This window comes from Megascapheus bottae, chromosome 9 (genome assembly GCF_031878675.1).
Source record: "Megascapheus bottae isolate mThoBot1 chromosome 9, mThoBot2.hap1, whole genome shotgun sequence".
In the NCBI taxonomy this organism is placed as follows: domain Eukaryota; kingdom Metazoa; phylum Chordata; class Mammalia; order Rodentia; family Geomyidae; genus Megascapheus; species Megascapheus bottae.
Window position 1 is genome coordinate 49,153,582 of NC_143517.1, and position 17,408 is coordinate 49,170,989.

Below are 17,408 nucleotides of genomic sequence, written 5' to 3' on the forward strand. Positions count from 1 at the left end.
GGATGTGATACTGTGGCTCAAAGTGATACCGGGCTAACTAGCCATGAGTTGAAGAGATCAGGGATGGTGTCCAAGCTCAGAATTAATGCCACATAACCAACTTAAGTTAAGTAAGTAGGTAAAGAAACAAACAAGTATCTTCTGCCCAGAGGAAACAATAGAATAAAGAGACAATTTACAGAATGAAAAAAATTCTCTGCCAGCTATTCTTTAGACAGACTTCATGATGTAAAGTATACCAAGAGTTCCAAAAACTAAACACCAAAAGAACAAATTAATCCAAATAATAAGTGGAGGAAATAAATGAACACATAGTTCTCAGAATAAGGTGAAATGATTACAGTTGCTACTACACTGAATTAGACTATAAGAGCTAATGACCAAACCTGAAGAGAGCAGTTCAAAGCCTATGGCAATCACAGAAGTAAGAAGCACACAAATTCAAACAAGAAGGCAGCAGTAGACAAAGAGGAAATGTTCAGAACTTGAGCATAATATGATATGTTGTTGGCTCATGGAGCAATGTGTGCTGTCAGAGAAAGAAAATAATCAACATAAGAGGCTTATCTTAAACTTAACTCAAGACTGAAGCTTTGGATGTTACAAAGAGCATAATCAACTTGAGGTGCTTACCAGGAAACTTAGTAAAGATGCTTCATAAACAGATGAAAGCAAGGAAAGATTCCAGAAACAGGAAATATAAAATTAGAACCAGCAGTGGGATAATTAGGTTTTAAATCTTGACACTCAAGTGATAAAGGGTAGAGGCGATGCAAACCATAAATGATTTTTTTTGTGTGTTCTGACTCCTATGGCAGACCAAATATTTAAAAATCTGGAACAATATGCAGGCATTGTTGGCTCATGCTTTTAATCCTATTTACTAAAAAGGATGGTTGCTTAGCCCAGCCAATGTTTGCAAGATTCAATCTCAGTAGCTGGGCATTGTGGTGCATGCCTGTCATTCTGGTTATAATGGCCAGTTGTCTGAAGCTACAATTTAGGTAGTGTCAATAGAGTTGCAAGAAACACGAGTATGAGGTAATTTTCCATATATATATATATATATATATATATATTGACTTTTCTTTAGATATATAACTAAATGTGATATGTCAGGGCTGAAAAATTGTTTGATTTTTCAGATTTTTTTAGGAACATCCATACATTCTTACTAGCCTTTGATGTTTGTTGATGATTTCCATTCCCACTGTGATAACATGAAATATTAGTGGAGTTGGAATTTTTCACAGTGTGCTATTTTTTCTTGATCTTATTAGCTGTGATTTTTTTCTTCAGAGAAATGTCTGATTCATTCATTTGCTTATATTTTAATTGGATTTTTTGGTTTTTGTTTCTTTAAATATTTTTTCATCTTTGTATATTTTTAATAATCCTTCTTCATCCATTGAATAATTGGTGAAATTTTTTTTCTCCCACTGGGCAAGTTGTTGACTGACTGATTCTGGCAATAGTTTCTTTTAGAAGTAGATAAACTTTATAATTTAATTCCCTTTGATGTACTTTGAGTTTTAAATAAGGTAAAATATATGGGTCTAAATGCTGTTTTCTGTGCGCAGAAAGGCAGTTTTCCAAACTTGTGAATGGTGAATGCTTTTGGCTTGTTTGCTAAAAACCAGATTGCTGAGGTTATGTATTTTCAAACAGTCCTACTGTCTGAAAATCTACAAGGAAACTCACACATATTAGGCAACATACACAATCCAGAAATAATCTTTCGAATCATTATTCTCTTAGTTTGCAGATAATCTTCTGTATTTAGATTTGTTCCAAGTTAGTGGTAAGAACCACTGAGGCACTAGAACAGAAGTGACGATTTTGCAGGCCTCCATATTCCTAAGCATATAATCCTTTATCAGCTCCGAGCCATCTCACAAGTGTGAATGTTCTCCAAAATGTCTACTATTTATAGCAGAAGTTTCCCTCAAAGAAAGTAGATCATTTGATGGGTAGTGTGTGGCACCCTTCCTATAACTCAGCAGGCCAAATAAATATCTCCATATTATTCAAGAATTCTGCTATAGCAGTAGGCTAGATTAGAGGACCTCCATGGCTTCTTTCAATGCCTCTGCATCTTAAATACTTCATATGCATCTCTGTACACAATGTACATGTGTGAACACTTACACTAAAATCTATACATTGTTCTTACAAATGCTGTGTTGTTGGGGGTGGGAGAAGTGTTGTGTGAATGAACCTTGACAGTAATTTGAAGTTAGAATTTAATCTTCATCATTAGTCCTGACATCATGTATTAAGACCACAAAGTTGAGTTAAGCAAAATCAGATTCCTATTTTGGACTTAAACTTTCAGATAATGCTAGAATTTTCTAAGATTTGAACTTCAAAGCTTACTGTGAAATAAAAGCTTCTGTTGTCCATCCAATTATTATTTTTCTTTTCATCATTATCATTGATATCATTATCAGTATATCCATGATCATCATCTCAATAAACCTCTAACCAAACAGTAAACTATTTAAGCACTTCATTTAGCTCATAATTATTTATGATGTATATCTCTGTCAGAAAGGTCATAAAGAGCAACCCGACACTAAAAAAAGCACATAAATAATTAAGAGTGCCTATCTTTCCCTTAAGGTCATTTTGAGCAAACATCATTACAAAGAAATGTTCTTTTTAACTGAGTTATTTCTACCATGGGCAGATGGCCAATGGAGAGTGAGTTCCAATAATGTAATTGCATAGAGCCTTCTACAAGGAATCAAATTACTTTGTGGATGATTTCGATGGTCTCTGTCCCAGCAACAACTACTTTCAAAACAAAATCTTGTATTGAATTAGCATTTGGGAAGTGAGTGAAGTGAATGTCAGCCCAGAAAAAGTTGAAAGAGGAAAAGCTGAAACAGAAATTTCACTAATATTTTCTTGAATCAATATTATTCATTTTGCATCTACAAAAAATGTCATATCATTCTCCAAAGACGTACAACCTTAAGCCCCGAATCCAAGGTAAATAGTCAGGATTGTGCCAAAAGGAAAAGGGAGAAAATGCAGGTAAAAGAGAAGAAAAAACAAAGAAAATGTGGAGGGCAATGAAAAATGTGATTATTAGAGAATTGAACTAGTTCATAGAAGATAACAGTACATTTCCCTTTCCTTGCTGAATTCAAACTTTTCTATACTCAGTGAATCTGAGACAGTGGGCAATAACTCAAATTTTACTCTAATTGTGCTGATTGGAAATTTGATATCAAAGACTCATTATAAGATAAACCTATCAAACAAAAGACAGTGAAAATACTGTATGTTATCATAATGACATTTCACCTCTGTAAACTTTTTTAATGATATTAATGAATAGTAACATAAGACTTCAAGTATTTGCACCCATTGCTGGTGGCTCCCCTGTAATCCTAGCTAAGGAATAGGAGGCTAAGATCTGAGTACAACAGTTCAAAGCCAGCCTGGGCATGAAACATTCCTAAAACACTTATCGCCAATTATTCACTAGAAAATCGTACGTGATGCTGTAACTCAAGTGGTAGAGTTGTAGCCTTGAGTTGAAGAGCTCAAGGACAGCACCTAGGCCCAGAATTCAAGCCCCACAACAGACTAAAATAAACAAAAAAAAACCCTCAAGTATTTGTAAAATGAGAAATTTTGTTCTTAAATTGTAAATAATAAATACACATTACACATTTGTGCCATGCAGTGTTCATACATGTATTGTGTACTCATTTTATATGCTCTACTTATCAGGAATACTTTATGTAAAAATCTAAATTCAGGCTATGCAAGTAATTATTGCATTAGTGCAAAAAGAGTTGGGCATAATTTAGTTGTTCAAAGTAAAAAATGAAACTTTTAGGACATAACTATAAATGACACATTAACAGGTAATTTTATTTCCCTTTGTTCAATATAAGTAAATATTTCACCAAATTTATATTTTATCACAAATAAACACATGAATATCCATAAATATTCATATTTATCCATAAAAAACTTATGATGTGACTTCTCTCCATTCCTGTATGACTGTACAGATTCATAATATGCAAGTTTTTAAATGATTGAGACAGATTCTCCTACTTCTTATAAATGTTTAATTTTCATATAATATACATTTATCTTATTATAATTATGATGTAAAGAGAAAGGTGGTTGCATTAAATAAAGAGAGTTTCAGGCCTATGCTGGAGAATTCTAGGAACGTAAAACTATGCAAAAATACTGTGATTCAGTGATCACATCCTAACTGTTAAAGGCAGAGTTCATACTGGAGCGGTAAGACAAAAGAAGAGGAGAAGTGCGTCCCAAGCTAGAGATGCTGCTGTGGTATTTGTGTTGTAATAGGACATTAGCAGTGCTGTCACAGGAAGTCATCATAATCACAGGAAGACCACCTCAGAGTTTTAAATAAAACAAGATAAATAATACATAATCAGTGGAAATGACAAAACATTTGTTTGAATGGAGATTGTTTTTTTTATTTAAGTACAGGACACAAGTTTAAAAGATGTGTGGAGATATGGTTTTCTTTTGTAATATTTTCAAAAATTTAGAATTTGAAGGTTATAGTACAGAAACTAATAAATACATTACTGTGTAGAATAAACATATCATTTGATCCTTTTATTTTTAGTCTTTTTATTCGTAGAGAAAATACTATAGGTAACATTACTAGGTTTAAAAAAATACTGTTTCTCCTTGGATTTGAGAGGCAGATCTCAAACTTATGTCTCCATTACTGAATATGTGTGGTCAGTCATTTTTAATTTAATTCCATGATTTTTAAAAATATGTGCATTGATGAAATGAATTGTGGTTCTATTGCTTGAAAATTATAGATAAGGAGCAGAACATCAGTTCTATCTCTTTCACATATTTTTTCTAAACCTTTTTAAATCAAGAAAAAAAAAGAAAATTCCTGGTAGCAAAGAGATGGTGATAATAAAGACTTAAGCACAAATATATCTCAAAAAAGACATAATATATTGGACATCAGTGGCTCACAACTGTAATATTAAATACTCATGAGGCTGAGATCCAAGGATCCAGGTTTGGAGCTAGTCCAGTCAGCAGAGTTCTTGAGACTCTTATCTCCAATTAGTCATCAGATAACAGGAAGTAAAACTGTGGCACAAAGAGCCAGCTTTAAGTGGAATAAGCTCATGTCAGCACCCAGGCCCTGAGATCAAACCCATGACAATACATACATACATACATACATACATACATGATAGAATTGAGGAAAATATACTCTATTTATTATAAGGTGGGGTCATAAATTTTCAAATAACAAAAAAATTTATAATAAGATAAATCAAGGTCAACTCAAACCATTCTACTGCTGTCAACGTAAATCTTGAAGATTAAACCTAGATTAGCCAAATGAGATTATAGCTGTTGAAGTTTATCAGAGAATTATTTAAATATCCTAGCAACATCTTTGTGAACATCAAAGTCCTGTTCTTTTAAATTTATATAAGGCATATGTCTAGTAAAATGCTTGGAAGTTTTGAGTATAAGCTGTACTTAACAAGAAGCTTTAAAAATGAGAAATGTTTTTATAATCTGGAAGTGACCTACTGAAATTTTATATTCCCTTAAACTAAATAAGATGTTTAAACTTCTGCAGGATTCACACAAAAGATATGTGTATTAATTATTAAAGTCTATTGTAAATGCATGCTGGAAAAATTTAGACAGTGCAAGAATTTCCTAGAGATCTAGACATCTGAAATAAAATGATTTGGGATTAATTCAAACAGCTCTATATAAATATCCAAGTGTTCTGACATGTTCACAGAGCATTTTTGATTCATCAAGAACTTAATAACTAATTATACAATATAAAGTATATATTATTGTTATTTCAGAAACCTCTGGGTTAATTTTTTCACAAATACTACTTAGGTGACCTTAAGGGATTGATTCAAACATTGGTGATATCACAAGATATAATACTAATGATGATGGCAACATTAAAAATGATAGTAAACAAATTTATATTATGCTAGAAGCCTAAACAAGAAAGGGACAAAAAGGAATAGATTAAAGCCTTCATAATGTATTACAAAACTTATTTTAGATTGGAATGTAGGAATTTCCCCAACTCATCCTTCATTCTTTGGGTTTCTATTATTTCAAGGAAAAGAGTAAGCAAGGTGAATGTTAGAATATTTTCCATTACATTCTTAAAATTCCTTGGTATTTTGAAGTTATATATTTTCAAGGAAAAGTATCTTCATAGGTTCATGAAAATTAGTGCTTTGACTCGGATTCCACCTAACAATAAGCTGACATTGGATGTTTTCAAGGCCTGTTCAGTAATCACATGTCAATTGATGGAGCAAATACCATGACAGAGACATAATCGTCTTTCACTCTGTCTGACAATAAGCCATATTGCAATGTACAAATCCTTTTTTCCAGGACACTGTCTTTTTTTTGTTAAAACAAATTTCCAAAAGCTTTTCTCTAGAAAATGCTGCTCACAATATCATTCTGTAGAGAGTCCAAATCACACAATAAATTCTTAAAGATATCAGGCAGAGAGGGAGGGAGTTATAATTCTAACTTTACACTAGTAATTTCAAAATACCTTAATTTAGATTCCTTTTCCCCTTTATGAGTAACAAAATTCCTACCTAATAAAACTTCTTTTTTTCCCAAACTAAACTAAATTACAGCTTTTCTGATTCATGTTATTTGCAAGTACAGAACTGATTGCTTACAATACAATTTAAAAAAAGAGGAGAAAGTTTTGGAATGTATGTATGAATGATTCCAACATTTATGAAGCCCAGGCGTGTATTCAAATTTCTTTCTCACAATTGATCTAAAAAGATTTCTGAATACAGATTATATGCATTAAAATTGCTATTATCTACTAGAATAAACTGAAAATTGGTATATACTATGTTTCTGCCTCAGTGCCCAGGAGGAAAAATTGTGGTAGAACTGAAGTAGAAAAGTTAGATTTGGTAATTTGTAATTTATTAGACAGTGAAAAATTATTGAGAGATGGGATTTTCTAACATGATATTTTTGTGAAAACCATGAGCATTGATTACCAAGAATGAATCACAGCCTAATGTCCTTGTTGGTAAATTGTTTATGTTGGGAATTCTTGTATTTTTCTTCCTGCTCTTGGGGCTTGAACTTTGGGCCCAGGCACTGTCCCTGAGCTTCTTTGCTCAAGATGAGTGCTCTACTACTTAAGCAACAGTGCCACTCTGGCTTTTGGTGTAGTTTATTGAAGATAAGAGTCTTACAGACTTTCCTGTCTTGGCTGGCTTTGTAAGGCAGTTCTTAGATTCAGCTTCAAATTACAGGCATGAGACACCAGTGCTCAGCTGTGATGGAACTATTCTTGTCAGAGCTCAATTTGGTATCTTTGCTGAATTCGAGTGTCCTACTAACAATGTTGATTTTGAGTTAATAGGACAAATGTACGAAACTTCTTGAAAAGACCTTTTAGGTATAGTATGGCTATGAAATGCCAATAGAGCTGACAAAGTGGCCAGCAAACTGCAAGTACTAGATATCACTTGGTGATTATAAAAATTTACAGCTGTCAGCTCAAATGAGAATGTCTCCCATGGGTGTGAAAGTAAAATGTGAAGATTAGCTGATAAAGCATTCTGTTCTGGCATTTCCTTTCATGAACTAAGATCAGAGAGATGTGAGAATGTCATCCACAAGGCTTCACAAAATGTTCACAATGATTTAGAGCAGAATGCTGAATTTTGAAACCATCTTTCTGATACAAGAAAAAAGTTTTTAACCAAAGGGCAACACAAGAGAAGGGAGAAAAACATAATACATAAAGAATAACAGTCACTTATAATTAAGCTCTTGCTTCCATGTCCTGGAGGTCCATTAATTTGGCCTCATCCTATATGGCCTTATGTCTCTCATATTGTTACAGTATCCCACTTTGTTACCTGGTATGTTATATAGATGTTTATTTGAAATGGGGGAGAAGGAAATGAGGGAAGGGGATGGGAAGAGGAGAATGGGGTCAAAAACATGAGAAGAGATATCAATGTGTGAGAAGTAAAGCACCCTCTATCCTGTGAATATAACTGTAATCCCTCTATATTGAAATAAAAAATAAAAAATTCAATACTTAATGTAAAATCAAGATAAGTAAAGGAAGAGGTGGGATAGGACAGGTGGATGAGAATGTGGGAAGGGGTGAATTGATCAAGAGGCACTATATTCATAAACTTGTGAATGACAGCACCTTTATATAACTTCTGAAAGATAATGAAAATATTCAAAAATGTCTACAATTAAAAAAAGAAGAATGTTTTTAACTACTTTGAAGGACACACACTTGTTCATTGGCAAATGAATTGTAAAAAAGACTAAAATGTGCCTCTGCTAGTATCATACATTTTAAACAACGTAATCATTAATTGTGGCATGTTTTTTTCTGTGATATTCAGAGTATTATAATTTTAATGATCAAAGTAGTCAGTAATTTTACAACCATGATAAACTTTAATGCCAAAAGTAGAGCTGTCACTAAATATTTACTCAATAATTGAACTCCACATAAAGGAAATTGACTCATGAGTTAATATATCCAGACAATTATTTCAGAATTTGCTTTTATTAAGAAATCATAATGAACTGAATAGCTTGCTACTAAATTTTATTGGAATGCGGATGGAGTACTGTTTAATATAGATTAAATTTCCAATTTAGCAAGCTACTCGAATTATCAGAAAATACAGAGACTTATAGAGGTAAAGAAGGAAAGAATAAAAAATGGGCAAAGGGATTGCAGGAGTTGCTCAGTTGGTAGCACTAGCCAATGAGTGAAAACATTTGAGATCCTCTCTACAGCCTCAAAAAAAGGAAGAAAAAAACACATAACATAAAATCATTACTCTCTCAATTTTTTTCTTGTCCATATTTTAGAATTCAATCTAATTTCTCAGTGTTCAACTCCCTAATCCAATCATTGTCCTTTCTAGTCAATATCCTATTATCTTCTCTTTCAAAAGTTCATTATCTTTAAGTAGTTGTACAAAGAAGCTGCCATTCAACAAAGCAGCTTATGAATAGAGTGCATCACGATCAGTGTCTCCCCTTTCATATCCTCATCCATCTCTCCCAACCTATCCCTTCCCTCACTCTTGTTAAATTTTCAGGATAAATATTGGCATTTAAGAAAGCAATTTATGTGTACAATGCATTTTGACCTGCATTATGATATTTTTCACTCCCTTTCACTCATTATTTCCTTTATTTTCCTCAATTCTGTGATAGATACAATGAATTTTTAACTGCCTTCACCCTCCTCCACTTTTTCATTCTTCTAGACCTCACTCCCTTCCTCTTCTCCTTTCAAATACCCATTTTCTGGTGTCTATGTTGTTGAGCTTAAAGTTCATCTTCCCAATAGTATGATACTATTTGAACTCTCCGTAGAGCCTTTCTGCTTCATGTGATTCATTTCTAATCATTAATATAAAACCAACTGTATTGACTTATAGATTTAGAGGCACATTCTAGCTACCACATATGAGGGAAACTATGAAATCTGTGTTTCTCTGGATCTGGCATACTTCATATAATAAAAACTTATGGTCTTAAAAAGTCTTTCCGTTTCCTTATGAATGGCACAATTTTTTTCTTTCTGAAGGAAAGAATGGTATTGTGCCACATTTTCTTCATCCATTAGTCTATTAAGGGGCACCTGGGCCCATTCCATATCTTTGTTATAGCAAATAATGCTGCAATGAACGTAGTTGTGCTGGTGCTCTTAAGGTCTTTTCATACTGCCTGCATGACTAGCTTAACTTTTCTAAATCATGGATCTGATCACAGATGTCTTTATTCTTCCCTTTTTGTGGGACATGTCACATCAAGGGTAAAAGGCCTACCTTGTGGCCCAGTGCTCACTTCCTGGTTTTAGAGATCCAACCTGCCTGTCTCCTGATTGGGAGGTTTGGCTGTGGTTTGTGATTGTAAAATAAGGCTACCTCGAACCCATGGATTGAACCCATGGATTGGCCCTGCCGCCCTCTCTGACCGCACCTACCTCCCCCTGTACTACCTACTTTTATGCTAATGGACTCCTGCTTCTTTCTTTAGCCCTTGGTTTTTTTCCCATTAAATGAGTCTGAAGGCGGCCAGCGGGCCCTATTCTTTCTGGGTCTCATCTTAGTCTGCAGTGTTCTCTTTGCCCTTCCTGCTGGTCAGGAGGCAAAGAGTGCTAAAAACCCCGGGAGTTTGGCCTAGTGGTAGAGTGCTTGCCTTGCATGCAGGAAGACCCAGGTTCAATTCCTCGGTACCACATACATAGAAAAAGCTGGAAGTGGTGCTGAGGCTCAAGTGGTAGAGCTCTAGCCTTGAGAAAGTCCAAGGATAGTGCTCAGGCCCTGAGCTCAAGCCCAAGACTGGCCAAAAAAAAAAAAACAAAAAACAAAAAACAAAAAACAACCGACACCTTTTGAACATAAGGTCAACAGAATTACAATGATGGCCAGGAGCCTAGTGGTAGAGTGCTCGCCTAGCATGCGTGAACCCCTGGGTTCGATTCCTCAGTACCACATACACAGAAAAGGCTAGAAGTGGTGTTGTGGCTCAAGTGGCAGAGCTCTAGCCTTGAGCAAAAAGTGTCCAAGGACAGTGTTCAAGCCCTGAGTTCAAGCCCCAGGTCTGGCAAAAATAACAGAATTACAATGTTTTAGCACTTTGGGCTTAATTTATCATAGCAAGAATTCATCATACATACTACTGATGGTCATCAGTTAACAAGATTTAAATAGACATTAACTCAGCACAGTTAAAGATGATCATAGAAAGTGTTATAGACAATTTCTACAGTTGTTTTGAGGATGGATACCCTTGGTGCAGGGACCACCAGTAACAAAGGTGCAGGCATCTCTTTGTTCACCAAGAGCAGAGAGACAAAAAGAAAATATAATGAAACTAGTGCTTACCACAAAATAACCACTTAGAAAAATGTTTGCTCTAGTATTTGAATTCACTGGTGATATGATTGCCGAAATCCATCCCAGGGTCTTTGGCAATTTCAAAATCGCATATTTTTACAGGACAACACTGGAAACTCAAGCAGAAGACAGGGCTGAATTTGTCCCTTCTTTTTATTCTGTGGCTATATTTTGGCTTGTTTTTTTCTATATCTACAAACATACATTCACATCCAAAATTAAGTTTTTATGAAAGGCAGAAGTGTTTACCTCAATTCTTTCTTTACAAAAAATTCTATGACTTAGAAAAGAAGAAAACATATATCTCAATGCCCCAAAATATTAGTTCAGAATAATTGGACAAGCAAAATCCTGCTAAAATCATAGTCATAAAACTGAGCAACATGGTTTTGGATTGTCATGTACAGGAAATGTGAGAAAATTTCATTAACTCACATCTAAGCTATAGTTCCTAGCATAATACAAATGCTCAAAAATGCCCTCAGTGTACTTATCAAAGAAAAAAATCTATCTGAAACTAAATCAAAGTAGTTTGAATTCAATATTTTGAATAAATTCAATACTTTAATAAGATTATGAAAACAGAATAAACTATCATAATTCTACAAGGAAATACTGTAATTTCAAAGTATGAAGTAAAAAGCAGATATCTGTTTTAAACATTCAAATAACTAATGTTCACAGACAACGCACAAAATTTTCTTTTTTTTTTTTTTGCCAGTCCTGGGCTTTAGCTCAGGGCCTGAGCACTGTCCTTGGACTTTCTCAAGGCTAGAGCTCTACCACTTGAGCCTCAGCACCACTTCTGGCTTTTTTCTATATGTGGTACCGAGGAATCAAACCCGGGTCTTCATGCATGCAAGGCAAGCACTTTAACCACTAGGCCAAACTCCCGGCCCAACGCACAAAATTTTATAGGAAGAAAATCTCAAAGTCTTGTAGTAAATTAACAAATGTTGCTATTATCTACCACCTGGCAGTTATTTGTGAAATGAATTGTACAGACATCCACTACTCACTTTGGGGATTTAAAGAGTTAAAAGAAATAAGAATACATAAACTACATGTTGGAAGCATTTTGGATTGGAAGCATTCCTATACATGCAGTAAATATAACTTTTATGAAGATAATAATATAGTCTGGTTCAACTTTTACCTTGTAAGTACATCATTTAGGGACTGACTCCTACTATTACAAAATTGTGGGAGGGAAATGTGTGTCAGGTGCGTCAGAAAAAAAGAGAGAATATTGAATGTTTAGAAAGTTAGGTATTAAAGATATTCATGGACTATAAATTTTGACTTTGAAAAAGCCTTAAAATATCAAATAATTATAAAAAATAATAGATAATATTAAGTAATAAAAATCTAAATAAACTTTTCTAAGAAAAATGAAAAAACTAACCTTTAGCATTGAAAATTTTATCTATATCAACAGTTACTCTTATTCATTTCCTTCTTTGTACTGAAATATAATTCCCTTTTCCCCTATTTAAGTAATTAACAAGATAGCATTAAATTTGATTGCTTGTTTAAATAACTTGAGCCTCTTTTATGATTTATTTTACTGGTCAAGAATAGGAAACTACATTTACCCAGAGAATAACTAGAAAGTTTGGCTCTTCTTTCTTCTATTACCAGTGAGTTAATCAATGGTAACAGAGTGTGAAAAAGATGTCCCAAAATGCTTTTATTTTCATTTTTTAATGTATTCTATTGCTGGAATAATGTATAGATGGGTTACAGTTACATTCTTCAGGTAATTGGTACATTACTTCCCCAACCTTGATACCCCTTCTTATGTTTTCACCTCCTTCCCCCTCCCAATCCTTTTGTTTTCCCCCTATTTCAAATAAACAAACTTTCATACAATATACCAGGTAACAAAATCCAATGTCAGATACAGTAACCACATGAGATTAACCATAAGTGGAAAAGAAAGAGAAAAGTAATAACTTCACATAGTACATTAGGGACAACAATCACAAAGATAAACCTCTTGTTTCTATAACCTAGGGTTCATCTTGTTTAGTCTTATTCTATATGATCATATGTACACAGCTTTTGAGATATTGTGATCCTGTACTATGAGTATCCTAGATGTGTACTAATTATTACAAATGAGGGAAATCATAGAGTCTAGTGACCTTTGGGTCTTGCTTACTTCATTTAATATGATTTTTTTCCAAGTCTTTTTATTTCCTTACAAATGTGGCAATGGCATTCTTTCTGATGGCAGCATAGAATTCCATTGTGTATAAGTACCACATCTTCTGGATTCATTCATCTATTGATGGGCATCTGTGTTGGTTCCATATCTTAACTATGGTAAATAATGCTGCAATGAACATCATTGTGGTAGTAGCTTTAGTATGGCTTTGTTTCTGGACATTTGCGTAAATGCCAAGGAGTGGGATTGCTGAATCAAAGGGGATCTCTATGTTTAGTCTTTTGAGGACTTGCCCTACTGCTTCCCAGGGTGGGTGAAGGAGTTTACACTCTAGTCAAGAGTGTAGTAGCAATCCCTCCTGGCCACATCCCCACCAGCATCTGATGTTATTAGATTTCTTTATCATGGCCATTCTAACTGGAATAAGGTGGAATAAATGTTTTGAGAAATTTTATGATAAATGGCATAAAATATATTGACCTTTCACACCAATATTTCTATTGTTATGTGCTCTTTCTGTCCTTTTGAAATCAAATTTCTAAACAATGCAGAAAAAGTAACTTTTATTATGCAAAAACTTAACTCTAAATGTATTTAGATAATTTTTAGGAAGCATAACTATTGTTTTCTATTTAAACAAAGAAATTCATGTTGAGTTTATAGAAGATAGTTAATAAAAGATAACTAAGATTTGTATAGAGAAAGAATAAAATAAATGGAAATGAGAAAATATTGAATATCACTCTGTGTGTATTTGCTTTTTTACTTTTTTTTGGTCTACCTCCTTATCATTCCTCTATTAGTGTTAATATATGACATAGGAACATTGTTTCCGATGAAATTCTTTGCATTTACATAATAAATCATCATAGTAAAAATTTATTGTTGTTTTTGTTTGAAAATATTTCATTATAAATCTGAAATAAATTCTAAGTTTAAATCATAAGAGTGATCAACATTCCCATCTAAAATATTGGGTAGAAAACTTTCCTCTGTACTAAATCATCAGGTATTGTTGATTTCCAAATTCAATCTATGTGATGTTGTCAGTATCATATACCTTTAATTGTGATGGAAACTCCAGTTGATTTAATCTGAAACAGGGAAAAATACTATTTCAATGTGCTTTGTTTGGAGTTCTCCGGGAAGAAATAGTCATATTCGTTTTTTATTTTGATAAATCTTTTAATTTTCTGAGGATCAATGTTTCTACTAAGCAACACATGTGTAAAACAATCTATATGCACAATTTCACTGTCTGATTTTTTATTGTTTTTGTAATGGTGATGGAGGTACACTTACACAATTCAGGTAATGAGTGCATTTCTTTTTGAACTGGGTCACCTCTTCCTTCATTTTCTCACAATTTTTTTCCCTCCCAACCTCTCTCCACAAGGTTTTTAGTAGTTGTTTTCTTTTGCTGTTGTTATTTTTTTTGTTGTTTTTTGGTCCATCATGGGGCTTGAACTCTGTGCCTGGTCACTGTCCCTGAGATCATCAGCTCAAGGCTACTGCCCTACCCCTTGAGCCATGGCACCATTTTGGATTTTCTAGTGGTTAACTGGAGGTAATAGTCTCATGAACTTTAGTGCCTAGGCTGGGTTTGAACCGGGATCCTCAGATCTCAGCCTCCTGAGTAGCTAGCATTGCAGGAGTGAGCCACCTCACCCTGATCTCCAGAAGTTTTACAGTTCATTCTCCACTTAGTGTCTAATGAGTATTACTGCTGCATTTGTTCATCCTTGGTCCTAACATTTGTGTGCTCCCTCCTACCCTCCTCAAAACAGTGAAGCTGACATATGAGAGGAAATGAGCAGGAAACCAAAACAACCAAAGAGAACAAATGGCAAAATAACATTTAACCAAGTAAACCAGACTCAAAGGATTCCCTCATTTCTAAAATGTGCCTATAAATGTACAAGTAAACACACCAGATGGTTAAAGACAGAAATACCTATGGACCTGACAATTTATAAACGATTGTAAACACAGAGAGAGCAGAGAATATTCTTAGGAGAGCATCACAAAGGTCCAGTGAATATGTGCATGTGGTCAATAAAATGATGTTTTATCGAAATGAACTCCAAGAAATGGAAACAACAGATTTTTGTTATGTCATTTAACTGATTTTAAAATTATAGATGACCAAATTCATCCCAAGGCAACTTTGTGAAGGAAGTTGGACATGAATCCATTTTTTTTTAAATTCTGCCTCGTAGGTGTTAGTTGTATTCACCCACATTGGGTCCTTAGCCCTTTCCATTCCATTTCCCCCAGGGATGCTTGTAACCCCACCCTACCTTAAAGGTAGACCCACCTTCTCCCTCTACCACCTGGTTTCCTCTCCCATCTGACCTCCCCGCTGCCTGGCTTCCAGCCTCTGGGAATGTCTAGGTACCCAGTAGCAGGGTCACCATCCCTGTCTGTCCCTTCTCCCTCTCCCTGGCAATATGGCCCCCCAAATAAACTCCTTTATTCTCCTCCTGGACTGACTCTTCCTGGCCTTTTTGATATAGGGCTAACAATAGGCAATTTCTAAAAAATGAAAATAGATAAAAAGAATTTTAATTATTAAATCTAGAATAAAGAATGTCAAAGGTGTTTGTGCAAAGTTAAATAACTGAATAAAGACAATCACAATATTGAACTCAATCATATAACTCTAAGTTGTGAATAAAAGCAAAGTGGAAATTCAGCATCACAGTGCAAGTAATAATCATTTTGTTGAATTTTCACTTTTTAGACAATTTAGGTTTATGTAGTTAAAACCAGCCTAATGAGAAATAAAAAGAAACTCAGGTAAAATCATGCAAAAAAATTAAAAGGTAGCTAGAAGGAAGATATTCCTTACTGTGAAAGTCATTACAACCATTCTAATGAGCTGAAAAGTGGGATCATAAAAACTTACTTTATTTTTTCTTTCTGTTTCTAGGTCTGTAAAAGTATAAGCAGAGATTTTATTTAAATGGAAAAATATAGAAGATGCTCTGGACAACAGTGCATTCATATATTTCTTGTCAGATTTTAAACATTTATGTTTTCCAAATATATCAGTGGTTAAGATGAGGATGCAATAAAATATTTCTATGCACTGTGGTAGCCTTACAGGGAAATTAAAAAAATTCCCACAGAGAAATAAAATTTGATTGCTGAAAATACAATATTTTTGAAAGTAATAAGTTAAACTATATGGGCATTTTTACAACTCAGTCTAGCTATTTTTCCCTAATGATACTAATTGGTTAATTTGTTTTTAATAGAGTCAATTTTGAAAATTGTTTGCTGATTTTAAATTTGACCAAATAGTCTTGTTGTTATTTTACTTGACAAATATAGCAGGTAAGAAGCAACTTTTAAAATATGTTTAGATTCTAATAAGAATAACAGCCTTTCAAAGTTCTCTGATGATATTCTTAATTCTTACTTTCTCAATATACTTAAAGATTTTATAATGATATTATACATCCACTTAGATTGTAAGAGTACCATATAGAGACTTTTCCTTAGTGTGAGAAATATAATTACTCACTTTAATTCATTTATTTTATGAACTATTTACCAGTGCCCCAATCCTAGGACAGTGATATAACAGAAATTAGTAACATACTGCCTAGAATATATTTGCAAAACTATTTTTATTTCCCTGAGCTTATTTTCTCTGGGGATTATTCAGTTATGTTTTAGGGGTAGAATTTTTGTCAGTAAAGTTTTAAACATCCTAATAATCCCAGAAGCAAAAAGCCTACTGATAAATCTTTATAAGTTCGTGAAGTCCCAGATAAATGTCTATTCCGAGCTCAACAAGATAGAAGTTAGTTTTTGAGAGCTACAGAAATTAAATCAAGAGAAGAAAAATAGAGATTTATAGTCTATTGAAGTGTTGGAACTCTTCAGATAGCCGTTTCCTTCAGAAGTCTCTTCTGACACTTTCCTGTGAGTCTTCCTGCTCCTGTGGAGGAAAGATTCTGTTTGTGACCTGTAGGTGTGAGGATGTGGCCATTGTGGCTTGGGGCTCCTGCTCCAGGGTGGAGATTGAGGGGTTGGAGAGAGCCTGTGAATGTTTTTTTTAAATATGTGAGTGACCTGTTTTTAAGTAAACTTGTGTATTGAAAAAAGAAATCTAAAAAATTCCCTTTAATTGAATTATTTTTCTGGTCCTGGATCTTGAATCCTGAGTCTGCCTGCTGTCCTTACGCTCCTTTTTCTCAAGGCTAGCATTCTAGCACTTAAGCCTCAACATGACTTCCAGGTTTCTCTGTGATTAATTGGGGCTA